Raw genomic sequence first — 27,976 nt, forward strand, 5'->3', positions numbered from 1 at the left:
ATAAAAATTGTTTCTTTAATTTGTTTTTATGATTTTTTGTAATAATACTCATAAAGAGTCCACTTTCGTTAGGAGGGTGAACAGCTATAGCAAAGTTTATAATGAATACAAAAAATCTATAGTAGTGCGAGAAAAAAAGATAACATTAAAATAAAAACTTATAGGGGGCGCTATGTTTTAGCAACTGCTGTCAAATCCACTACCCTCAAAGCATTTATTCTATTTGTTTATACTTTTTTTTTGTGTGCTAGGGGCGACAACTGATTGTGCTGCTCATTTACATATGTAAGTATGTTTGCATGTATGGCAGCACAGACTGTTTAAAAACTTGTTCATTGTAAAAATTATATTGGAAAATAAATGAAAAAATGCATATGCTGGGTGTCAATAAGTTTATAGGCCGCCTATGAGCAAAGTGTGTGACAAAACATAAAAAGGTTTTTCAAAACTCTTGATATTCCATTTTTCTATTAGATATTCAGTGCTTTTTTGCTTTACCGATTTTTTCATAATTTTTTGTTTTTAAACAACTCAGTTCACAAAAGGAGTTACTTTTTTGTTGTCATAACACATATGCAAAAACTAAAAAATAGACAGCAAAAAGGAAACGAAAATAGAAAAAAAGCAGAGTTATCAACCATTTAAGGCAAACACATAAAGCGTTTTTTAAGTTACACACACTTCGCTGACTGCTGGCATAGTTTGAAAGCCTTTCTATTGTTTTGTGTGCGAAACTTTATCAGCGTCAAACAACACGTACACACATACGCATATCATAGCACAACACAGCAGAGCATAAGCGCAAATAAAGCACACTTTAGCGCCTACTTATGCGCACATACACGCACAAACACAAAGAAATGTGGTAAAAAATGCTCCGCTTCAATTACGGTCTCCTTTGGGATGTTTAGGCGTCACTTCAGCGCCACTCAGCCATAACTTTTGAACCCTTTGCACCTCTACAAAAAGTTATGTTTCATATATACGAGTGCAATATTAAATATATATTGTATATATATATATATATATATATATATGTGTGTATATATATTTCTATTTGCATAGCAAAGGCTGCGCGTGGCGCTGAGTGGCAAGTTAAATGAATAAGTTTGCAAACTATTTACGCTTTACAAATCCCTCACCTTGGCGCTTCCGTTAGCTTTTCATTTTGCAGCGGCTATAAATGCAACGCTGCCCAACAATTTCCATTTACCTTTCCACTATTTTATTTATGTTTACATATACCGTTAGAACTGTGGGTTGTTGTTGTGTATGGCGGGAGTTGGCAAAATTTAATTTGTTCCGTTGCTTAATGCTAAACTACGAATAATGCGACTGCAAAACTGTTTTCAGCTGCTACTGCGAGCACACCAACAACAACAGGCATAAAGCAGGCGTAAATGCAGTGGCAAGCGGGTCCTTCTGCCGGATGTTGCTTTCGCACTTCTTGCTTTTGTGTGTGTATGTATATGTATGTGAGTGTGCTATTTGCTGTTGCGCGTTTCTTCCCCCATTTCCTCCTTCCCCTCACGCCGCATTATAATTTGCTTTTGTTAACCCTTTCTATCCTCGTATTTGTATTCTCTCTGTTTCCTCTGAACTTTCGTTGTCCCAATCAACACCCACACACCCTCACATCTGCACGTCAGCTCGAATGTTTGTTGTTTTTGTTGCTGAATTTTTAATTTTCGAAAGTATTAAAAAGCGATTTTGGTGCTTTCGAAAAGTTGTTGGTTTTACCGAAAAGCTACTGCTGTTGCCGAAACACACGTTTGCTGTGTGCGTTCCTTATGCGCTGTGTCTACACGATTTTCAAATGCCAGCAACAAGCGCTTTTGTTAAATTGGAAATTAGTACAGGCTTTATCAGTCAGTTATAATTCGTGGCAGATCTCGAAGTTTGAAAAAAAGCTTCGCAGCCGGATTATTGCCAAGGGAAGTGTTGGTTGTTTCATTAAAGTGATAATGATTAGAATTAGAATAAGAATGTGAATAGTTAATACCGTAATCCGCAGCCGATTGTGTTAGTTACGTAATCCTTTCAGTTGTGCTATTTGTGAAATAAAATATCTTGAAGTAAATTGACTACAGAAATATTTTACTGAAAGAGATCTACTTCTTTATATAAGCTGTTTGGATAGTAATGTTAGGTTAAGTATACTGAAATTTTTCGCTTTGTCTTTTGCTACTCATAGTTAGTATTATATTAGTTGGTAGAGATTACATACAATTGGGACTAATTCAATATTTCATATAAATTGCTAATTCCTTCAAAGAAAAGCTATATTTGTGGAAATTAGGCAAAACTAGCTAACTCGACTTTGCATTTTTGTCCTCCCATAGTGTAGATGGACATTTTTATATACAATTTTCAAATAATAATCTATGAAAGTGTAACGTTAAGGCAAATATGTTCTTATACAGTGGTCTCAAATCATTAGTGTTTCTTCGAAAGATCATTTTATATGTATGCAAAGCAAAATCTCCTAATTTTGGTTAAGTTGTTCTGTGAATAAGCAACAGAAATTTAGAGATATATAGCGATCTGTATTTAAAGTAAATTAGTTTGGTTCAAAACATATTTTTTACTAGCCTTAATCGACGGATCGTAACTTTAAACAACTGAGTCTTATTTGATGGAAAAAATTTTTATATTACTAATTAATTCTCTCTCTTCGGAGTTGACAGCATTTTTTACGAAGCTTTTTTTCATAGAATCGATAAGTCGTGCTGATAACAACTCAACTTTACCACAAAATAATCCAAAAAAGCCCTTTTTTCACTTTGTTGTTCAGTTAGTGTACTGCTAATTAGAGTCTCTTACTCAAGGAGTTGACACAGTCTGAGAGTTTAAAAATCTGTTTTTTATGGCATAATGTACAGTTCAGGGTCCGTCACACACTATTTACTTGGTAGAAGGTTGAAAAAAAGAATTTCTCTGACCAAATTATCTGCGGTGTCGAAACATTTGGGCCAGTAAGCCCAAGTATGGGAAATTTGAAATGCGTTTTTTTGCCTTGAAAACAACGTATCCAGACTGGTTGGCTCTGAGTTACATAAAAACCCTATAAAATCTTCAGCTAGAAATTTCATTTATTAATATTATCGATTTTAGTTTTTTTCGCCGCGCACATTATATTTTGGTTTTCTCTCCAATGGCGTAGAGATAATATTCTCACTGTTGAAATAGTCATTAACGAGTCATCAAACTTTGCACGCAATGTGTCCATGTTAAGACGTGAGATGTGAGGCGGAGCACCGTCTTGTTGCAAATAGAGATCGTCGGCACCGATTTCAGCAAATTTTGGGGAAAAAAGTCCGTCAACATCGTGTTATAACGTTGGCTATTTATGGTATCAGCGCTTACTGCATCATTTCGAAAGAAAAAGGCCCAATTATGCCTCCATACCACAATCGGAACCAAACGGTCAATTTTTGGGAATGCAATTGCGTTTCTTGTGTTCAATAGTGACAATTTTGTTTGTTTACAAAACCATCAAGCAAGAAATGGGGTTCATCTGTGATGATTTTTCGACAAAAAAAAACAGTAGCCACCGAGAACGTGAAATTGCGTAATAACCGTGAACAATTTCCAAGCGTTGTACCAAAATGAAATGCGATATGCAGAAATAGCAAACCTTACTGAACGCACTGACAAAATTTGACAGCAATCCTTAAACCAACATGGCCGCCACGAGCTGACAAAGGTACGTCATCCCTATTGGTAGACGCTGTATAGTATCGTATCATATATTTATATTTTTTAGTTCAGATTTTGCCTATACATATATGTGTGAGCTCTGTTGATAAGTTCCTTCATAAAGTCTTAATCCACAGAGGCAAAAATTAACCACACTGGGATATAAAAAGTAAGTATTTAGTACTAAGCACACACACACATAGACCATATAGATACATCCGAGTATGCTGTCCATTATTTCCCAATAGACATATTTTTTTTCTTTTTGCCACTATACAACCATACAAGCACCCTTCGTGTTAGCTGCAACGTTTTGCGATTCTTGTCACCACGATAAGTGCATTTTTTCGATACATGCTCACTACATACGAGTATATGGTTTTTGTCGTGTGCCAGGACAGCACTAACTGCAAGTATTGCCACTGCTAGCGCAAATGCTTTGAGTTGCCTGCCATAAAATAATAATAAACTAACCGAATTTACCGAGAAAAGTGGCAGCGTGGAAACGGAAAAATCTGCAAAAAAACATATTTTTTATAAAATTTAAGTTCGCTAAGTTCGTTATTTCTCGTTGCTTTTATGACCGAATCGCCGGCGCCGGCATATGCCACAGCAGTGGCAGGAAGCAGGTGGCGGTTGGACAGTTAAATCGGTTATGTTGTCGTTGCAGTGGCAAAGTGGGCGTGGGTGCATGGTGTGGCAGAAGTAAACTTACTTTAACAAGTTTTATTCCGTTTTGCGCTTCATTTTTACATACTTGCATTTGACCAAGTTTCGCTGCAAGTTCTACAGTTTTACTATTTTACATTTACGTCAATATTTTCTTGCGACTTTTCTACTTTTCTCTCCACTAAGTCTGTAATAATTTCGATCGTTCGTTTTAGTTTTCTTATTATTTCTTATATTACTTTGCTCTTCTGTGCCGCACTCTTCTGTTGGTCATTGGTCTGGCACGCGAAGCGCCAAGCGCTTGTGCAATTGAGTCGAGTGTTTTTTGTTGTTTGTGTTGCTGTTGCTGCAAGTCAAGTGTGCGAGCAATGGTTAAGTGGGACGTCCTGCTTGTCAATGTGTGTTTTAATTCAATTTTTTGCACTTTTCCTGCCAGGAAAAGTTTTATTTATTTATTGGTTTACGGTTGAGGGCAGGAAACGCAGTTGAAATTATGCTAATATTGAAAAATTGTATTTATTTGTATGGGAAATGATTGAAGTTGCATTGATTTGCAATATAATAAATTAAATATCAACTATTACCACAAAATATGCTTTCACGGAAAACTTTTTAAGTTCGTTTGTGAGAAAATTTGTTTGAATTTGTTAAACTTCAGCATTCTAAAACTCAATATGAAAATTACTAAGAAAATAATTACGAGAAATTACTCAAAGCCTGTTACTAGTTGGAGGATTTTTAAATTTCATTTAACCAGTTGCGCTCTGGTTCATTGGGTTGCTGTGAGAAGTTTTGCAGTCTGGTTCTATTAAGATTAATTAATTACCTTAACTTCGCAGCTAAACGCTTCTGTGAAAATTAGTAAGAGTTTTACGTGGATATGAGTGATGGCTTGAACTATATTCAAATATCCTTTCCCAGAGAGGTATTTAGTATGCACTGTAACATACTCTACATATAGCATTATCTCGCGTTGTGGGCCGGTTGCGTGGCCTGTAAGATCATGCGATTTAACACCGTTCGACTATTTTTTGTGGGATTATGTGCAGGCGTTTGTTTATGCAGGTAAGTCCTAAATGAATCACGCCTTGGTAGAGAAGATTCGGCGCATTATTGTTGACGTACGGCTCCAATTGCTGCAAAAAATGTTCTTTCGACTGGAATTTAATCGCGCCAGCCGCGGTGGTCACTTGCCCGGAATCAATTTCAAAAGAAAATGGCAAACCCTTATCTTTATCATAGAGCTAAATTTTTGGTCATACGATTAAATTATATGCGTTTTATTATATCCTGAACAGGGTCTGGCTCTTCGTCTATATGTCCGTCTGTATATATACAAACTAGTCGCTCCGTTTTTAAGCTACCGATCTGAAATTTTACACTCGTTCTTTCCTCATTAAGCAGCGGCTCATTTGTCGGAACGGTCGATATCGAACCACTGTTGCATATAGCAGCCATACAAACTGAACAATCGAAATCAAGTGCTTGTAAGGGAAACTATTTCATTTGACGTAATATCTTCACGAAATTGAGCATTGATTATTATTTAAGCCATTTATGCAATCTCCGAAGAAATTGTGGAGATCTGATGACTATAGCATATAGCTGCCATATTAACTGAACGATCGAAGTAGAGTGCTTGTATGGAAAGCTTTTTCATTTGACAAGGTATCTTCACGAAATTAGGCACGAGTTATTATTTAAGGCAACAATTGTTCAGATCAGATTACTACATCATATAGCTGTCATACAAATTGAACGGAATCAAGTTCTTGTAAAGATCCTTTGTATTTGTGAAAAGTATTGTAGCTTCGGTGCAATCGAAGTTAACGTTCTTTCTTGTTTTTTCATGAAAAACACATATAAAAAACTTTACAACAAAAAAAATAATATCAAGATGGTTACTAGTCTGCCACCAGTATTCTTTCGTGATATGCTCGACATACTATAAGTAGTTAAGAAACCCTAATTTCGTTCGTTTCGGTTTAAGGCAAACTCGAAACTCAAACTCTTTTTGCTTATCAGCTTGAGTTGAGATGATTTATTTTATAACTAAACTTTAGTTATACTTGTATTATATATTGAATGTTATTGAATTTGACTTGTATGTCGATGTGTCGGTTTTCGTTCGAACAAATATTGAATAAAATAGCGTTTTTGTTACCTCAATAAGAATTCGAAAATGCTGTAATTGTAGGAACTGTATTTCTCTTTGGTAAAAAATACGGTGCTCGATAAGTCTCAACTAACTTAATAGTAGGTGCCTTCTTGTTAAGACTTCTAAGGATTGAATCGAAAAAACAACGTCATAAAATCAGTATTTTGTATTGTAAAATTTGGATTAATTTTAGATGTAAACTCTTTTACGAGAGAGCAGAACTGAAACATAGCGTGTAGAAAACCTTTTTTTTTCGCTCTGCTTGCTAGTTAAAAGTTGGCGAGTTGGATCTAATATTCGATATTATGAAAATGACTACTACGCAGAATCCAAATGTTTTGTTTAAGTGCTATTGAACTGGAGGTATAAGTATGAAAACATCACACAAGGACAAATGTAAAAAGAGTATTCTATCAGTTTTGCTTTCGTAGATGCTAGAAGCCCAATATGTGCCTTAGTGTTAATCACTCGTTTTGCAAATAAAGAGGTTAAGGCTTGTGGAACGAGCATCATAATTATATTTTTATTTCAGTGTCTCTAGTCTTCAGCTTAGATACTAATCGCAGAAGTTGTGAGCTCTCACATAAACTCTAATTACCTTCTTCTAATATATTTCTCTCTATAAAAATAAATTCTACTTTTATGTAAAGGAGTCATGAATGCATTGCAAAGTAGTTCATTTATCCATTATATAACAATTTCTTTCTTGTAGTACTTTACAGTTAATGAGCACTAGACTTTATCAAGCTCTCTTACATTTCAGGTTTGAGCAATCTTTTGCTTTAAATTTTTGGTGTAACCAAAAGAACTGGTTTGCATATTAATTTTCAGAAGTTAGTGAAAAGCGGCAAACTAAACATCCAGTACCTGCTAGTGAAGTGGAAAGTCGCGTAGCAATACGACAGTTTTGCAGACCAAGTGGCATGTGGCAAGCAAGAGCTTAGTATTAGCACGTAAATTAGCACGAGCGCAACACTGTTAAGTGAGTTTCGTTGAACTCACATTAGTGAATTTTCGAAAGGCAAATATGACACTTTTGCACAAGTTAGTGCAGAGTTGAGAGAGAGTTCAAGCGGCGTATTGAGGTAGCTGATATAAATAAATGTCACGTTTAATGCATGCGACAAAATGTTCGCTCGAATTTCGGTAGTCAATGTAAGTAAATTAGGGAATTGTGCGCAGCACGAAGTTAGTTAGCGGCAGGTCTTTGAACTTGACAAGCTATTTCGATTATATATTTAAGAGTACGCAAGTTTAGCAAAACTAGAATAATATAGGGCTTAATAATAGCTTAAATAAGAATTTTCCAATACATAATCAATACAACATTATGTAATGATTACAACTATATAATGATTACGACATAATGTAATGATTACAGTATAAAGTAATGATTACAACATTGAATAATGAATACAATATTACAACATGGAGTACTGAATACCATGCAAGGTAATGATTACACCATATTGTGTGAATACAACATAATATAAATCATTACAGAAATTGCGAAATATAATAAATGGCCATGGCCGAACATGTAAATGCATGTAAATAGTTAAAATCCGATTGCCTTATAACTGCGCTTTAATAAGTAGCGCCTCAAAGTATGCAACAATTTTTAGCAGCTTTAAGCCGTAAACACGCTATTCAGTAGTATTGGTGGCGCAGCCGCGTCTGAAAGCGAAGTCTATGGCACAGCCAAACCACAAAGTCACCACAAGAAAGAGGAAAATTAAGAAAAACGCTCGAAAAATGCCGGGCGAACTTTCCTTCGCCGCAAAAATGCCGCAAAGCAGCAAAGTATGCTTAGCACGGGCAAAATGTAGAAGCAAAAAACCAAAAAAATCGAAAATAATACGCAAAGCCTGTGCAACTTACCATAAAAATTGCTTTCCCCTTTAATCAACGGGCCTCAGTGGTGCGCTGGCTGCGAGTTTCAGACACATATGTGTGTATGCGAGCTTGTGTGTGGCAGACAAGCTACTGGCGGCGGCGCTGTTTTACACTTATTTGTTGCACTTATTTCTGCGCTACTTTTTTGTTGTTTATTTTGCTTTTTTGCCTTCTTTCCTGCCGCATAAACGAATTTATTTATTTGTTTGATTGCATGGAAATTATTTGCATGCCTCAATTTTTGCTGCCACTTGTCGCAGCATGTACACATGTATGTTTGTGTGTGTGTGTGTAGTAGAATTCTTTGCAAAATTCGTGTGTGTTTTGCTTGCAATATTTTCGTTGTGGCTGCAGTTGTTGTTTGTCATTCGATTGCAGCAAGCAGAATTTTTATTTGCCTATTTTAGCTTTTATTTTATTATTTAATTTTGTTGTTTTCATTCCAGTTTTTCGACACTCTTGGTTGTTTTAGTGGATATTTTTTTGCTGCTGTTGCTGCTAAAAATGTCATATATACTTTCCGTTATTTGCATAAGTGCACGCGTTGTTGTTGTTATTTTGTTTATTTTTAATGCCGCATTGCATGCAGACACGCATGGATTTGGTTATTTGTTTTAATTTCATATACTGTTTTTTATACTTTTGGTGTTTATTTTTGTTTTTGGTGTGTCTGCAGCCTTTTTTCGCTGGTTTTTCATATCAATCATGCATTTTTTTAATTTTTTCCTAAATGCTTATCCTCTTTTATTTCGTTGTGTTGCATTGTGTGAGCTAAAAATAAAAAGAATGGAAAGAAAAATGTAATTACTATTTTTACTTGGTAAAAATAATTTAAATACATGCATGTGCATGTTTTTAATCGAAAAATTATGCAGATTGTAATAACTGAAATTACGGAAAAGTAATGGGCTTTAATTTAAATAATATTTATAAATAATATGCGAATTTGAGAATTTTTTACGCAAAGTGTTTGTTGATGGTTTTTTTTAAATATATAACACCTTCTCATTATGAAATCTCAATAACTTTATTCAGCCAATTAAAATATAACGTTTTGAGATTTTTTTGTTAACAGTTTTTGGTGTCGCCTTAAAAACGTCGCTTGTCTTCAAGCAGTTTAAAGGCGAGTTGGACTTCAATTTCTTCAGCGTTATTGATTTTTAAATTCGCAATGTTAATATTTTCTAATACAAATCTTTAGTCAATCAGTCGCCTTCAGAAGGAGGTTCTTCAGGCAGTTCGCAGCCAAGAAAGCTTTCAGTTTCTTCAGCGAATCAGCTCAAGCCAAGTTTACGAGAGAATACATTTGATTTACAGCGAGAGAAAAACAAAGACCAAAGAAATGTTGAGTCGATCTATATGGTAAGAGTTGCTCAGCGTTTTTACTATTTCACTCACCGAATGTAAACTCTCGAAAGCCACTTTCAACGACTCATCACAAACATCACAGATCACAAATATCTTAAATCGACAAAGTATAAAAATTGCCTGACTAAATTTCATGTAATTTCAAGTGTATTGGTGTTGACATCGTCATCCATAGTATTAGAATTTACTTACATAGATTAAAGAATAATATAATTGTTACACCTTTCGGAAATTTACGAACCTTACAAAGTAGATTCATGAAAACTTTCAAAACACATTTATTCTCAAATTTTCAATGATAATGCACATTCACGTAAGCACAGTATTGACCTTAAAATCATTTTTAGAAAGGAACTTCCTGTCACATTTAATTCCTTTATATTCTTATTGCCTGAAAAAAATAGAGAAGGTCTGTGATGTTCTATATAATAACTACAGAGGGATACAAAAAACAACACAACTGCTGGCCTTTTCGACCGAACATATTAACTCCAGCGTAGTCAACGATTGCAGGAAGGCTTTAAGCTTACTGGCAGGTCGATTTCATTTATTCATAATTTTGGTTCTCGGCCACAGACACATTTTTGACAACGAAAAAGTAGACGAGTTAGCCAAGCTAGAAGCCTGTTTAGACGAATCCGGGCGGAGTTAATACCATGCTCACTGGAAACTAGAGAAAATAGAGCTTTATACTCATTTTGAGCAAATAGCTTGAAGCACATGGAAATCAATAACCAACTGCAAAATAAGTATATCTTCAAGGCCCAAGTATGATAAGACTAGAAAAGGACTTATTACATAAGTCCAGGTATTGTAGTTACGAACTTACAGCTATTATAGCGGGGTATTGGCCTTTTGGAAAACATGGGATAAAAATGCGTCAAATCTAGAGGAAACCGTTTTCCACTTTATCGGTGACTGCCCAGCTCTAACATAAATCAGACACAGAATTATTGGAGCCCGTCAGGCCACCAAACCTTGAATGGCTGTCTACATAAAAGCATAACGGATATAAATAGTTTTGTTGATGACAGCAAAATTATAAATATTATTATTGAAATATCTTTCCTGTCTTCACAAATTTTATTAGAAAAATTAATATCAAATCCGTGGTCAAACATTCACAATCTAAATAGTCTATCCAATTTTGAATATTTGCAATGAAATATTATATAATAGAGGCCATGACAAGTGCTCTAAATTTGTTGTCTTATTACAGGAGATTTAAGACTTTACTTATATTTAAGCTGCTTTTCAGTGTTAAACTTGTATAGAGTGTAAATTTGATTTTTGTATTCTATCAGTTCTCTCAAGGCAGTAGAAATCTCTGTCAGACTGTTTCAATATAGATAACGAACTAGTACTTGAATTCAGCTATAAAAGTCTTACAAAAACGGTTACAAGAAATAATTTCATTTATTATTTTCGACTTTAGACTATTTGTCTGGCATCATGAAACTCGATTTATTGTTTAAAAAAAGTGGAATGCTTCAAAAGTATTTTAATTTTTTCCGAATAGTCTTTAATTTCATGTAAAAAACTCATGATCTTCAAAATGACAAACAAAAAAATTTCACCTTGACCTTTTTTATAACACTTCTCACTGTCCTCTAATAATTTGCATTAAACTTTTCTGTCTCTAAGTGTTTGAAATTTAATTTGTGATGCCACAAACGAAAATCAAGTGAAAGAGGTAAAAGAACGCGCAAAAGATGTGAAAACGAAATAGTCAAAACCAAAAAGGAATGTGGCTTCAAACGAGTTTTTGTGGTCTGTATGCAGTGGTGAGCTATTGTTTGTTGTGCTCTTGCAATTGAGCAAAGCTAAACGACAACAATAACAACAATATAGACGTGTATCAAGTAGAGAGCGCACAAGCTCCAAGCCAATTACAACAAAGACAACCATTGAACGATTGGAGGCTGTGTGCAACAGACCACAGAACTGGTTTTTCCGCAGAACGATTGCTTTGAAGGTTCGAGAGGAAGAAAGAAAAGTGGTAATTCTTGATGTTGCTGATGGATTGCGGAGCAAGGGAAAGCAGCAAGGCGAAGGAGTGTAAAGTGATGGAAATGGAAAAAAATTGTTAGACTTGGCTATGTACGGCCGGGGATACACACACACGCATATGTACATGAAGTTGCACAAACACGCACACATACAATCGCATTTACGCGTGCACACAAAGCTAAGCTGTCACTGCGGCGCGCTTTTACGCCTTCGCTTTGAGCACAATGTTGTTTAGTTGCGCTTGTTAAGCAGCTAACTTAGTTAGGTTTGCTTCCTTTTATTGCATTTCAACTATTTTCTGGTCTTATGCATTTTTTTTTTGCTTCACTGCCAACACACACACCCACAACACTACACACATTCATACATGCATAAAGATGCTTGTAGTTGCACCAAACACTTGCTTTATTTCGCTGTTGTTGTTCTCTCCTTCACATTTATACTTTCTTATTAAATTTTATTTTTCTTCCTTTTTTATTTATTTATTTTTTGTTATTTATTATTGGAGTTGGTGCGAATTCCTTGCCTTTTTCCTGCTTTGTGACCGGTTTGGCAAGGAAGCTTGCTCAGACTGTGGCATGTTGTTGTCGTGCAACATTGCGTCCTAAACAAACATACTCATATACGCGCAGAGTTACACTTTGAAAGCCAGCACACAGCCAGTTAGTCAACCAGTCAGCCGACTATGTGAGTTGACTGGCAAGCAGGCAGCAGCAGCGAGTCTCCGCAACGCGTCCAGCTGCGCGTCCTCCAATTTATGTCTCTTTTGCGATTTATGATTGCCGATTTTTTTGTTTTTATTGCAATACTAAATCTTGTTCTTGTTGTGGTAGATGTTGTGGTTGAAACTTTTCTTATATTCGTTATGTTTTCCTTCGTTTTGTTTTGTCATTTCATTTGTATATTTTGGCGTGGATTTTATCGGTTTCTTAATCGTAATACATGTGTGTGTGTATCTTTGAAGGCACTTTTTATATTTTTTTAGTATCTGTATATTCGTATGGGCCAACATATTAAAAATTCCTTGCATTTACTTGAAATTTGGCATTTTTAAATTTGTTTACAAAATAAACTAAATTCGTTTTTTATTATCAGCAAACTCAGTATTTCTCGGTAAAACTAGAAATAAGTTGCCATTTACGAGTGTACTGACCTTTTCGCTTAGATATTTTTTTTTGGTCAAACAGGTTCACGCTAAGCATGCGATATTGCTCAATACTTTTCCTTGAACTACAATAATACAAACATTTGAAAGGCTTAGAGAGGAGCTACAAGGCTGCTTACCCATAATTGAGCAGCACAGCAAAGCAAATATAATAATAAGATTGTCACTGTGCAACACTTGGCTCGCTATTGGACTAAACCAATTTTTTTCATAGATTGAGTTATAACTTCGAAAAACTAACTTTATTTTCGACTTTAACTCCCGAAAAAATAGAGAAAAAAGTCGATTTTGCGTACTGTGTTATATAAGTCAAATTATTTAATGAATTTTTCGCCTTCAAACATGTCATTAGTGCCATTTCTCCTACGGTATTACTAATGTGTGACGAAATATATATAATTTCAACTTTAGGCCACTAGATCCTAACGTTGGTGTTCGCAGTTGATTTCTATGAAAAAGTTTTCCTCAAAAATAGGCCCAATTTCCAAAATTGGGTAATAAATATAAAACACTTTGACACTAAAATAATTCATTGAACTTGTGATACGCAAATAAAGATATTAGCGGTTTATAGCTAACTTAGATTTTTTCAATGATCATACAAAATTAATTTTTGTTTGAAAAAACCAAGCTTTTTAGCATCTTTAACATATTTTTCTTTAACCGAGAAGATACTGTCGACATTTCACTAAAATGTGTTCAGAGCAGATTATTTATGAACTATTGTCATACTTTTAGGAGCGGAATTTGCTAAGTAAGTATAAGTTAGCTTATTTGGTACAAAAATACTTTACATTTTTCAATAATTTACTCAAACTTATAAAAAATAATAATTAACAAAACTTAATTCCACTTGAAAATTAAAAATATAATATATTGAATATAAATTTAAAGCTTTACTATAAATTTCCGCATTGCCTACAGTAAGGCGCTTGACAGCACACTCCTTCAGCACTTTGTCTGCTAACATCACTGTGCTTCCATGTGCCTTGTTGTGCGAAGTTCTTGCTGCTGCCAAGCAACAAATTCACCACATTAATGGCAGATTCAGCGGTTGAGCTCACCAAGGCTTGCTCGCAACTAGAAAGGACGCACACATAGTCCCATACACATGACTTACTCATTAAATGCATTTATGTAGGAGTGCTTTTGTTGTGTGCTGGAATTTGTAATATGCCACCCATACACTCACGCACATGCATGCTGGTGTAGCGAGCGACCAGTCGAGGTTAATAGCAAACAGCAGAAACGCTCATGATTAGCATACGATGAAAAGCAATGACGAGCAACATTGCATGCAATTTGCGGTATGTAGCGCCAACTGAGGCGAACATGCACACATGAACGTAAATATATATAAGCGAAATGGCAGATTTAATGGCATTGCGATAAGTATATTTTAGGTCTAACGGTTTGATAGTAAAAATACCTATGCTTTTTTATTTTAAAAATTGAGTTCAGAAATTTAATTTCTGGTTTTTTAATCGTGTATGTGAAATAACTACTATTAATATTATGTTTTACAAAATCTGACATTTTGTTATTTTTATATTTTTTTATTATACAATTTTGAAAAATTTCTTTACTGATTTGAGTGGAGTTTTATGTTGTAACCAACTATTTTTTATTCCTATTATTAATTATTTTTTATAAGTTTTATTCTGGGTTTTGACTTCATTTTCACTTATCGCTTGATCGGTCTTAAAATAATTATGTAATGATTGTTTACTATCTGAGCATATAATTTTTTAGCATTTTGCGTTTATTAAACCTTTATAAAATTTTCGCAAATATTTTCTGATAATTAATTAGCATGCTATATACTTGTTTATTAGCTTCAAATTATATTAGGATGTAGTACATCAAAGAACGTACTTTTAATGACTTGTTTTATAAATAATCAACTTAGATATTTTATTAAAAAAATTTTAATAAATGTTTAATACAAGATTTTTCATTAAAAACCGTTTATTTTAATAAAGGTTTGTCATTTTTCTTTAATATATAGGTTTGAAATAAATTATTATGTATTTTACATATATAACTTTTTATATTAATATAAGTTCTGCTGAATTATTTTCATTAGTTTTTAATTCAAATTAAATAGATTTCTTTTTTAATTTTTATAATTTTTCACAACAGTTAGCTGTTGCCTTCTGCATTACCGCATTTAAAATTTAAAGTTAGTTTCGTTTACAAGAAATTCGCACTTGCTATATGCCACAAATGACGGTTTAAAGTTCACTTCCTTATTCTTCAACATACACGCTTCGCGTACGCTCTGCTGCTTGCCACACTCACTCAAATATCAGCACAACCAACGCGCCATCAGGGTTTTATATGCCTTTAGGTCAAGCGTTGGGTCAACAACACAACAAATATAACTAACAGTGTACCTACAACAACAAATAAACTCTTCATAAACATGAACAACAACAACAACACTAGTAACACCAACAATAATCACACTAGCAATTTGAGTGTGAATTCAAGTGCGTAATACGCACCATAGTCCATTGTAGTTGGCAGCAAGCAAATACACGTTTGTTAGCATGCCTTAAGGCGTTTGCGAGCGCTAACGGTGTGTAGGAAGGTAACTGGTCGGTGAAGTGGGTGAGGCAGCGGACGCCCGTAGTTATCGACAGCCGAACTAATTGTGGCAAATCGATTCTTGGCTGCCCTGACCGCGCATAGAGTTAGCAGCAGAGGGAGAAGCATAAATAAGAATGCATATTGCACTTGAGGTAAAAGGAGGAAGAAAGATCAAAAACAAAAAAACAATACTTAAAAGTTTAACTTTTTCGAGTTTTACTAGCAATTTTTTGCAGTTTTCTTGTTACACTTTTAAGCAGTTTTATCCACAGAAGCTTACTGCGTTTGCTATTTCACTAGCACGCACTTTTATTTACTTCACATTACTATTTTATTGCCGATTTAACTCCAACTGCACGAACTTAACATATTTTTTGTGCCGTGTTGCACGAGCGATTCTATACACAAACACACGCAAGCATATACATATAACGGACAGTTAAGCGCCTGTATGAGTAGTTATGAGTTGCTAAATATGTGTATGTGTTTGTGTATGTGTCTGCATATTTGTGTTTATGTCACAACAAGAGTAATTTCTAAACATAACTACATTTTTCGAGACTCAATATTTCTTCAACAGAATTCATTTAAACATAACTGTATTTAATAGCGAGCACAAAATATTTTTAATTACCTCACTAGCTAGGAAATTAATCGCATTCGGTGCTTATATACAAGTGTATATATATTTTTTGAAATTCTAATAAGAAAATTTTTCACACACACTCGCGCGCGCGTCGCACTGTCATCAGCTAACAAACGAACTGTTTTCAAACACGGAGGAACACGTACTAAAACTTGATTTCCACCGAATCCATTGCTCGGCTGCTGCTAAAAGAGCTACGTGTGCTGGCATACACCGCTGCTGCATTTGAGTAGCGCGAGTGGAGCTGCGCGTTGTGTGTTGGCGGCGATGGCACGCGGCATCCAGCGCACGACACGGTCGCTGTTAATCCATTGGAATGCCGTTTAGCGTTGTAGCAATTACATTGTGTATGTGTGTGTCAAAACAATAACATTCTGAATAGTGCCTGTAAAAGCGGCCCCCAAAATGTTATAGCCTAACAGAGAAGCAGAGTGAAATTCTGCACAATGCGTGCGCTGTTAAAAGTTTCACATTGCGCTGTTGACTTCTCACTGGCTGCTGCTTACCGTATCACCGAATGTTACAGAATCGCTGCTGTCGCTGTTAAAATCACATAAATGTTAGCGCTGTTAGAGTAATAATACCAGTGAATGTTAATAAATTTATTATATTTTTTTATATTTTCAATGCTGTTAACGCTTAACAGCTTTTAATGATTATTTTGACACTCTGTTTAGCTAACATTTCGCTGTTATGTATTGTAATTATCTCTGCTGTTAGTCTATATTTACTATGACCACATATGGCACATTACCTTCGCTTCCACTTTAGCCGCTGACACGTTTCATTGTTTCCTCTTCTACACCGATTTCCGTTTGCGCTTGTTATTATTTCTCTTCTACATCAGAGGTTCTGCTATCGGTTGCATTCTTACATAAATTGTCCTGCCTACACACCAGCACGCATACCGTACTCATTCATTTTCATTACAATCACTCAACATTATTAGCTGCAGGGGTGAGTAGCGGCAGTATTCAGGTCGTATTGCATGCCTTTGTTTAGTCGCAGCTATGCGCATTGGCGTTGCAGATATGCCACCTAAATAGAGTGTACATTGTTGCACCACATATTTGGTTGCAAACAAGAGGAAAAACCTCACATCTATTGAATTTGAGTTAACAGTGGCGTGTGGGTATTATGTATGTATGAACCATACGTATGTTTATCTGTAAGTAAGAATTTACATTAGCACAAAAGAACTGCTATTTTGACAGCGTCTACTTTTTACTATTATTTGGTTGATTTCTATTTTCACAGCGTTTTTCTTGTCATTAAGTACAAGTATTTTTCGACGCTCTCGGCTGCTCAAATTCTTGAAGAGATTATTCGGTAAAGTTTGCACTTCGTGGATTTTTTTGAGAGAAAATTTGGTTAGTTCCGCGCAAGTATCTCTTAGCTGTCAAATAGTGAAAGCAGAATTGTCCTGAATAGTTTTAAGAGAATAGGTAATTTTTCTTAAGAAACGCTTAAAAATGTGTTATTAAAGGAGAAGTAGAGGAGTTTCCCCGATTTTTATTGTTTTTATACAGGGACATTTCGAGATATCAATTTCTTCGTACAATCGAATAACATTTCTGACATAATGGATACTTTTGCAAACTGATGCAAGTTATTTAAAACATTTTTAATTTGTACCAATTTTTATACTTTTGCAACATGTTGCTGATTATAACCCCACCTACTCCCCATATAACGGTTATTTTGAAAAGTACTAGAAGTGGTACAAATTGTACCTTTAAGATGATTTTCAAAATCGGACAACAACTATTCAAGCCCCTAGATACCGAATATGTGGACTCCAGTTCCTATTGTGCACATTTTATAGAAAATATGGGTCAATCAAATAGTATATAATATTATGCCCGTATATAAAATATGGGTGGAATCAGATCAATAGAAACCTTAGCCCCAATGTACTTATTATTTAGTCAAGTAAAAGGTTCGTTCGATTCTTATCTAAAAGATGGCTTTATTGTCCATAGTACTAGTGTTACGTGTCGCATCATGTCGCGCTAAAAGTTTGTGTTTGACAGTTTTTCGATTGATTGACTCACTACGTTGTGAGTGCTCATCAAAAATGGACACCAGCACAGAGAAAATTCGCTATATTTTACAATTTTTCTTCGATCAAGGCGAAAAAGCAGCCAAAGCGGCTGAAAAAATTAATTTAGTTTATGGGCCCGATACTGTAAATGAACGTGTAGCACAAAAGTGGTTTGCTAGGTTTCGTTCCGGTAATTTCGATGTCAAAGATGCACCATGCGTTGGGAGGACTGTCGTCGAAAATTGCGATAAAATCATGGAAATAGGGGAAACAGACCGTCACGTGAGCACTTAACGCAAAAACATGATGGATCGAATTTCCATCTGCGAATCGTTGCTGAATCGCAACAAAATCGATCCGTTTCTGAAGCGGATTGTAACTGGCGATAAAAAATGGGTCACTTACGACAAACGATCGTGGTCAAAGCTCGGGGAAGCGGCCCAGACGGTGGCCAAGACCGGATTGACGGCCAGGAAGGTTTTGCTGTGTGTTTGGTGGGATGGGCAAGGTATCATCTACTACGAGCTGCTCCCCTATGTCCAAACGCTCAATTCGGCTCTCTAGTGCCAACAACTGGACCGCTTGAAGGCAGCACTCATCCAGAAGAGGTCATATTTGATCAACAGAGGCCGAATTGTGCTCCATCAGGACAACACCAGGCCGCATACACCCACCTTATGCACCCACCTTTTATTTCGGACCTGGAACCAAGTGATTACCATTTTTTCCTGTCCATGGCGAATGCGCTTAATGGTGGGAAGTTGGCCTCAAGAGAGGCCTGTGAAAATTGGCTCTCCGAGTTTTTGCCAATAGGGACGCAGCCTTCTACGACAGGGGTATAATGAAATTGGCAACAAGTTTACAAACAAAACGGCGCATATTTGACTTAAATCGGACAAATGTACACAAAGTTATCATCTTTTGATAAATCAATAAAAACCGAACGAACTTTTTACTTGACCAATATAAAGATGTTCGAACTTTCAGCATATCCAGTAAAGTATATATCGGTCAATATGTAAATATCTTAGCAAAAATAACTGAACGCATATACTATAGCTTAACGCGGATAATGTGTGAAATTGATCTACGAATTACTTCAACTCCCATATACTTCATATGCTACAATATAATGATTTTCGTTATTCTGCCGAATATGTCATTCAGTGTGTGAGCTATGCCAAAAGTTGGTGCAATCAGCCCAGACCTTTTCCACTCCCAATATACCCTATATAGTGATTTCTCATTTTTCAGCTGACCTTAAAACATTTAGATTGGTCAAAATGAATAGAGTTGGTCTAGACCTTTTAAGTTTAGCCTCTTCGGTTAGGTTTATATCTGATAGATATATCTCATTTTAGAATGATGTGAATATAAAAAACAATAAACAAAATATAGTTATAGTATTAATTGAGTCTATGACTTATAAGATAACTAAATAAAAAACCAATTGCATTCCATTCACGATTTCGTTGAATAATGAATGTTGAATTTTTTCAATACAAAGTTTGCCAGCGCCTGTAAATATGTCCCCCGCTTTCATCATTGCAAGTGGCGGTGGTAAAAAATGTTCGATTACACACGAACCCTTCCTTACTTGCTTCAAATCGTTTTGCTGAAAAATGTTACTACAACAATATTCATTAAATCACTTTGAAAAATAACGGCTTTTATCACTAAGATTGGCTTTTTTAAATTCATTTGCACTACATTTTGAATGCAAAATCAATCAGACGACCGCCTTTATTAGTCAGAGCAGTGTTAGTTCTCTTGCTGCCTGTACCATCACTTTTTAGAGCATCTATGGCGAAAATGCCTCTTTTTACTTCATTACTTAAATAGTCTCACTTTTTCAACTCTTTTAAAATAATCAGCATTTAAAATCGAATGTTCCTTTTGTCACAGAATTAAATTCAGGAATGCTACATAATAATTTTGTTTCCACTGAGCAAATAAATTCACTTCAGTAACCTAAAGTTGAAATCATATTACTAGAACTCAACTGATATGAGCAAAAACATTGTTCAGTGGTATATTTATCTGACGTCAAATCGCGCAAACTCTGAATTTGTTTCACTTCAAATATTCCCACCACATCCAAGATAATCAAATCGTGTGATATGACATCGATTACTGTTCAATCAGCACGACTAAAAACTCACTGAATATAATACATATTATGACACTAAAATAGGATTTCCAATAAAAAATAATCGTTTAAATCATTGTCGTGGTTCCTCATGTCGCAAGTTCAGGTCACATAACTTGAGGTCAAATCAACTAGACAGAAGTTGAATAACTTTATTAAGCGTCCAAAATCTCATGACATATTCAATCTGAACAGCCATATCGCCTTATATTATTTCTTAAGATAACATATAATTTCTCTAATCATATACCTTTGTCCCATAAAGGAGATATTTTATCTATATTGGGAGATCACGTTTCAGAGAGAATCTATGAATCAGTGAATATTTCAAAAGAAATGATTTGCTCTCTTATCAGATGACCCTTAGAGTACTTTTGCTCTAAGTATTTGACAGTAAAATTACATGACGCGATGTCGTATAAATAAAATCACAAGAGATTATGTCATAGATTCCTTCTTTAGCAAGTACCTAACATATTTATATGCTACGATATTTTGTGCAATGACCTTTTTTAGAACACATAAAATTTCCAATCATACAACATGTTATGACGTGACATGTTATTATTTGTTATGATATCACATCACATAAAATATATTTTTTAGTGCTTATCGTATGAACTTGAATTCTTTCTTTAGACATCCCTTATATATTCACATTTACTAAAAAATATTAAAAAGCTTAAATGTGCGGAGTCGTATTCAGCTTAATTGTAAATATCGTGTGACTAAATTAATCCCAGATATTCTTACGAGGGTTGTTTCTTAAAATATTCTGCATTAAGATCTCTACAATTTTCCATGCGTTTCAATCAATTGTCGAAGCAATTTTGCACTCTGATTTAGGTATCTCCAAAACATGCGTTCTGAATGCATCAACCGCTGAACCAGAATTCACTGTTCTGCGTTGTTCTAGTGTTATGGTTGCGACATGTCCAGTTTTTCTAAAAACATACAACCATTTGCTTTAAAGTGCTTCGTGCGTGCACAACTTTTGTTGGATTCGGCTCATCTGGAAATTCGCATACGGTCGTCTGCTGTTTACTTTTAGGCTCATATGCATAAATCCACGATTCATCACCTGTTACGATGTCATATGACGGTCGTGCAACATCAGTTTGCGCACAGCATTAATTGTTTCCGGAACAACAACTGATTTTGGATGACCTTCACTAAACTCCTCTTGGAGGGATCTACGACCATGATTGAATTCACCATACTATCGATAAGCACTAGTCTTTGATAGAGCTTCAACAACAAAAATTGAATTAAGTACATCGATACACTGTTGCTGAATTAATCCATGTCGAAAATTATGAATAATAATAAATTTTTTAGCCGAGATGAATATTTTCAGTTACTAAAATAGCGCTCGTATGTCAAAACGTTCTGAGTAGTTGTGAGTTGCCAGTGTGCAACACTAGGTTTGCCAAATCCCAAAGTACATACTGAAACCTACGTATTTTCACGTCAACAAAAAATTCATATTACAAATTTCGTGTGAATGAAAAGCATCAGTCACATATAAGTTTGATTGGATTTGGTGACATTGAAGATTTGAAAAAATTTGCAAAGTTAAAAAGCCAATAACAGGAGCTCTTATTTTTAATTATAAGCATATATTTTTGATTAAACCCGTAAAATATTAGCCGCATTAATTACTCAACTGAAATCGATTTCGATCATGTAACTTCTTCCAAAATGCATGTACTTTCTTCTTCTTTTCTTTTTGAAAACCTTGATTCTACCTTATTGTTGACCAGAAACGTCAACTGTATTTTGTTAATAGGCCTTAGTTTATAGAAAAAAGGTGTTAAAATCAAGTAAATCCATAATACAATATGCTTACATTTTATTGATAGTTGTTCCCCGCTAACAATTTTGTGAACAAATTTTATGGTTTTGTATGAAAAAAATTACAATTACAATTAGAGAAAATTTTCGATGGAAGATTTTTCCCATTTGAAGTTCACGAAAAGAAAAACAATTCAGTGAATGTTTCCTTTGGGAATCTCGTTAAAATAACGTTTACAATAAGGCTGAATAATTCCTTAAATTACGTCACATCATTACATCACTATCTAAAGGTCACATGATCATCACATGACAAATTTCCAGAATTGATGAGTACTTATAAATAATGTACTTATAAATCCAATGCGCTATATTTAGAATTGGGAGTTGTAACATTAATCAATTACACATCTTTATTCCCCCAAAGCAGATGTGACAGTGGCAATAAGCAAAGTTTTTGTTATAAAATGGCTTTCGTGAATCCCTTATTAACTTGGGGTATGAGTCCTATTTCCAAAACCATTTTTTTATATAACTTAATTGCGCCTCACCTGGAAGTCAAAAGTGGGCTTAGTCCCCTAACAAAAAAAAAATATCATAAAAGTCTCTGCCGAGCTTGTTACATAAATAATATTTCCCCTTCGTCCCTTCTCGGTTAATTATGCATTCAAAGAGTTCAAAAAAGTTTTTATTGTCAAAATATGAAGCGGCGCTGTACACACACGCACACACAAATGTGGTGGTTCTGCCAGCGCCAGCTTGGTTTCGGATGAGTGACAGTTTAAATCAATCAAAATTTTTTAACTGCACATTTGCTGCCATATCACGCGCTATATACACGTATAACTTATATATATGTATGAGTGATAGTTGCAGAAATGTGTGTCGACATTAACAGCGAACAAATTAAAGATTTTCGACTTTCAACTTAAGCTGCAACATTGCAACATTTGCATGCTCCCCTATGGTGAAACGAAATGTACGTATGCGTATGTGTACTTATAAAATATGTGTGTGTGTGACAAACTTTGAAGATATACTTCGTGTAACAAGAGTGTATCTCGTAAATACCTTTTATCTCATTGCTAGTTCGAAATAAGTGCAAAGGGGAAAATGCGAATGGAGCAAATATATATTTACAAACAACTGTAGCGTGCATAGTGATAGTGCACGCCACATTCGCGCTCGCAGGCCAACGCTCGCTCGCAATCTGATTGTTTTGCTAGGTAGTAGGGTGGTAAGTAGGAGGTGGGGGGCCGACACTACAAGCGCATCTGCTGCCACCAATCATGTGCTTAATGGTTCCCTTAAGTCCTACAAACAATATTGTTGTTGTTGTTGCTTTTTCACTTGGGGTGACTTTAATTTATCGCTGCTGCATGTGTTGCATGCGGTCGCTACGGCGTTTGTTTGTTGTAGCTATGTTGTAAGAAAGTTGCTTACTTTAAGCACCTTTGTAAGTGTTAAGCAACTGTTTGTTGCATGTGGCATACATTTTAATGTTGCTGTGTCGCACCGTGTCTGTTGCGCATTGTAACTGTAAAACAATTGAATTGCAAACGTTAGCGTTTTTAACGTTCTTAGAGCAGCATTAACTCACCGCTTCAGGTGCGCCTTTGGCGACATTGAAGTTGTGTTGATGGCGTTGTGATTACAGCTGAGTTTTCGCGTACATTCCGAGCGAAAGTCACGTAAGACACAGCTTTTTGATGTACTCATAGCAAAGTCAACAGTTTTGTAAAGTTGGCCACTCTTAATTTTATATAACTCAAGTTTAACATAGAACAGAAGAGTTATTAGTATATAATTCCTTTCATTTTTTTTTATTTATTTGGTAGGCTATTCCCGGTGAGCTTAAGGCCAAACATTTGGATTTCTCAAAGTCGTCCAGATGATGCCATATTACATAAGTGCTCTCAACGTGAAGTCGTATTCATCTATTCGACTTTCTTGCACATAATTGTCGAAGAGGTATAGTATTGTAGTTAATTATATATGATATATGTCTCATTAACTATCCAAAAAAATTATCTTTTTATCGTTAGGTGTAGAAATAAAAAAAAAAATCCAACGATTACCAATCTCGTACAATAAGACACTCAATATACCACATTCTCTAATGCGTAACTACGTCCACTTTGCAAGATCAAGTCTCAATCGATCATAAAACTTAAGGCTGTGTAAGAGCGTGAGAGCATGAACCATCTAAACTTTTCAATGAAATTTTTTATATTTAATAGTTAACAGCTGAACTAGAAAGTTCGTATCGTTTAAGAGAAAAGTACACTTTTGTATATAAATTCGGCTAAGTTATACATTTTCCATTGAATCGCGACTGGAAGAATGCGGTCAATTTGGAAGAAATTCGAAGCCTTTACATACGTACAACTATATGGTCAACATGTTCTTTGACAAGAGGTTTCACAGTAATCCAAAACTGTTTTGTGAATTTTTTTGATATTTTCGTTCGTAATTTAGCAAATTAAACTAATAACAAATGGTGCCTAGAATCTAGATAACACTCTTTAAACCACTTTGTGATATCAGCAGGATTTTTTGTTTTACAAAAAGTGTTTTCATTAACACACAATATTGGGTATCAATTTCCTACAAGTAAAACGATTATGCCCAATTCAATTAAATAATTTTTATATTTTTGCAACATGTTGCTACAGAGTATAATGGTTTTGGAACCGAGTTAGATATAGAGTTATAGTTATATATACAATATATAATATAAATGATCAGGATGACTAGACGAGTTGAAATCCTGTTGACTGTCTGTCCGTCTGCCCGTCTGTGCTAGCTGTAACTTGAGTGAATACTGAGTTATCTTGATGACACTTGGTATACGCGTTCCTTGGTAAAATAGAGAGGACGAGTTCGTAGATGGGCGTTATCAGACCACTGCCACGCTCAAAAAACACCATTAGCCGAAAACTTATACATTGCCATAACTAAGCCGTGGTTTGAAAATTATTAAGAAATGGGCGTGGTCCCGCCCTCAAATAAGTTTAATGGTCATATCTCCTAAGCCGTTCAAGCTATAATAACCAACTTCGCTGTGGACAAATCTTTTTGGCATCACTATCCACCCTATTAAAACGGGTGAATTCAAATTATAACCCCTCCCACTCCCCTTAAAACGTATTCTTATAAACGACTAAAAGTGCGATAAATCTAAACCTAAAAGCGCCAGAGACATACAATTTAACAAACGATATGATACGAAAGGGCTTTAGAGGTGTCAATAACATATTTGGACGACGGGTGTGGCACCGCACACATTTAGTCGAAAACCCCTATTTCGGGACCTACTAGACCGATTTCAACCAAATTCAGGTGGTAATAGGATCCTGATAATCCTACATTACAGTGCAAAAATTATAAAAATAAGACCCCGCCTTCTTCCCATGTAACACAATTTTAACTTCCATCTGATTTTTTCACTTTTCATGCCTTTAAGATGTGCCACCTTGTGATTAAAAATTATTCAAGTCGGACCCCAGATACCGAATATGTAAACCCCACTACATATTTCAAAAATTTGTTGGATCGGATCAATAATTCCTTTAGCCCTCATATCCTTAATAGAAAGAATTTCGTCCTTCTGGCTGACTTTATACCAGCACACAAGTAGACACATATTGGCTTAATGAAACTCAGAGAACAATTTTAAAATAAAGGTTTGCCTACACCTGAAAATATTTCGGCTTTGATCCTGGCATTTTGCAAGAGTGTGAATGAAAATATTTTTCAATAACTTACTGAACATATTATACCAATGTCCAGGTAACTTCATAATCAATATGTCCGGCGATAAGTGAGATATTTAGAAAAGTTTCGTCGCGAAGTTTGTTGTAACAAACGGAGAGCAAGAACCCTTAATTCCCCTTTGCTCTCACATAAGATCACCACAATTAATTATAAGTAGAAGCTTCTTATAGATAGATAAAAAAGATCAATAATTGAAAATTTTATTGTATAAGTTGAATTAAATCTTACATCGATCTAAAAAATCAAAAGTTTTATTTTCGTGAGTGAGAACTCGATAAAAATATTAATGAAATCATAAAATAATATTTTACTATGATCTATGCTAAATGATACTAACATTTGTAGAAATAAAATCTCATCCTGAGTAGGAAGATAACATATAAACTAAAGTGTACGCTGCAAAGTCGTTTGAGTTTGGTACTTAACCGAGTGTCTCTATAGATAGTGCTATGTCGTTACATATAATTTTTAAAAATCTGGTGCCAGGGGTTACTAAATAGGATAAGCGCAAATAAGCAATTGTGTTTTTATACGTAAGAGTTAGAGTAACTATATCTTCATTTAATCATTTCATGATATTCTATAAATATGCTTCCAAATAACTAGTAGATAAATAAGAGCAAGAACTCCACATCTTAAGCAAGAAAAATATGACCTTTTATCGTGATCGGAATTAACTAAATCGATCTAAAATATTACCCTTATTTCTTCCTGACTACTGCAATCACAAAATTAAATTACCAAAAAGAATACATTGAATCAATTGGAGTATCCGCCAATTCTCATAAATTTGGACATCAACTTTAGAAAACCATTTCCGAAGGCAAATCTATAAATTCAAGAACCATTTAAGAAAATGTGTTAAGAAAACGTTCAACTAAGAATTTATTAGATTATTAGAATTACAGATAAAATGGATAAAAATACAAGAGATCCACGTCAGTGTATTGCCGAAATTTATGCATTACGTGCGTTGATGGCAAAGCAAACAAAATTACCAGAAAAATGTGACGCCTGACATCCCTAAAATGTATGTCTATTAAAGTAACAATAAACTAACACAGAGAAGAGTAGAGAATGCACTCAATGTGTTTGGATAAACTAAAGGCAGGAGCAAATAGTGGCCGCCTAATGGTAGTGAGCTTAAAAATGGCGTGAAATGGGGTCAAAAATATACAAATCAGCTGCAAAAACAGAAAGAAGGAATGATAGAGGAGGCACAGGAAGCAACAAAGCCATAATTAACTGTGTCGCACATCGAATAATGAAAAAACACACATTTTTTGATACAAATATGTATACAAACGCATATAGACATATATTTAATAGGTGCATGTTGCCTAAAAAAATATACAACGCTGCCAAAGAAAGCGTGAAAAGCGAATATTCGATGATGCGGCAACATAACTCGCACAGCTGACATTGTTTTGACAGCGCCCGATGTGTATACTTGTATATGGGTGTGCGTCGGTACATATATACCGTTGGTGATCGATGTGAACTTAGGTGATCCCTTGCTGTTAACTTCGCGGTGCGTTCTTGTTAATTTGCAGCTTTTCAAGCGAGAATACAAAAAGAATCAAAAACAAAGAGCACAAAGAAACAGCGGACAAAACAGAGGTGGACCAAAGAGACAAAAGGTCGGCGGCAGCATCGGAAATAACACAATGCAATGAGACGTGCAACTGTTGTTACTTCAATGACAATGAAGCCACAGACAACAACGACAGCAACAACTCAAAAGGTATTGATATTCCATAAAATACGGCGAGACGAGGATCGTCGGATGGTGATCTTGCCACAGGCGACCAAGTTTTTGTGCGGCGTGAGTGTTGTAAGGCGATATGCATGATCTGTGCTGATATACATATATGTACATATATATACACATCCACACATGCACACAGCGTTCTTCGCAATAGTCTTCGGAGACACGTTCTTGATTGTACGCTCTGCTGTTTCTGTTTTGCTGCTTTGCATAATATATTTTTATATATGTGTATGGTTGG

The 27,976-nt window shown here is 35.1% G+C and overlaps 1 protein-coding gene across 1 annotated transcript in view; it reads right to left on the reverse strand.

The window, feature by feature from the left end:
* Positions 1-16,331, reverse strand: part of kirre (kin of irre) — a 71,472-nt gene extending 55,141 nt beyond the window's left edge. Inside the window, exons 1-2 of the mRNA XM_014232078.3 lie at positions 16,192-16,331; positions 8,408-9,193 (exon numbers count right to left, since the gene is read on the reverse strand). The gene's annotated coding sequence lies outside the window, so the exon portion shown is untranslated. The remainder of the gene's footprint in view (positions 1-8,407; positions 9,194-16,191) is intronic.
* Between the last annotated feature and the right edge of the window lie 11,645 nt (positions 16,332-27,976).

This window comes from Bactrocera oleae, chromosome 5 (assembly GCF_042242935.1).
Source record: "Bactrocera oleae isolate idBacOlea1 chromosome 5, idBacOlea1, whole genome shotgun sequence".
Classification (NCBI taxonomy): Eukaryota; Metazoa; Arthropoda; class Insecta; order Diptera; family Tephritidae; genus Bactrocera; species Bactrocera oleae.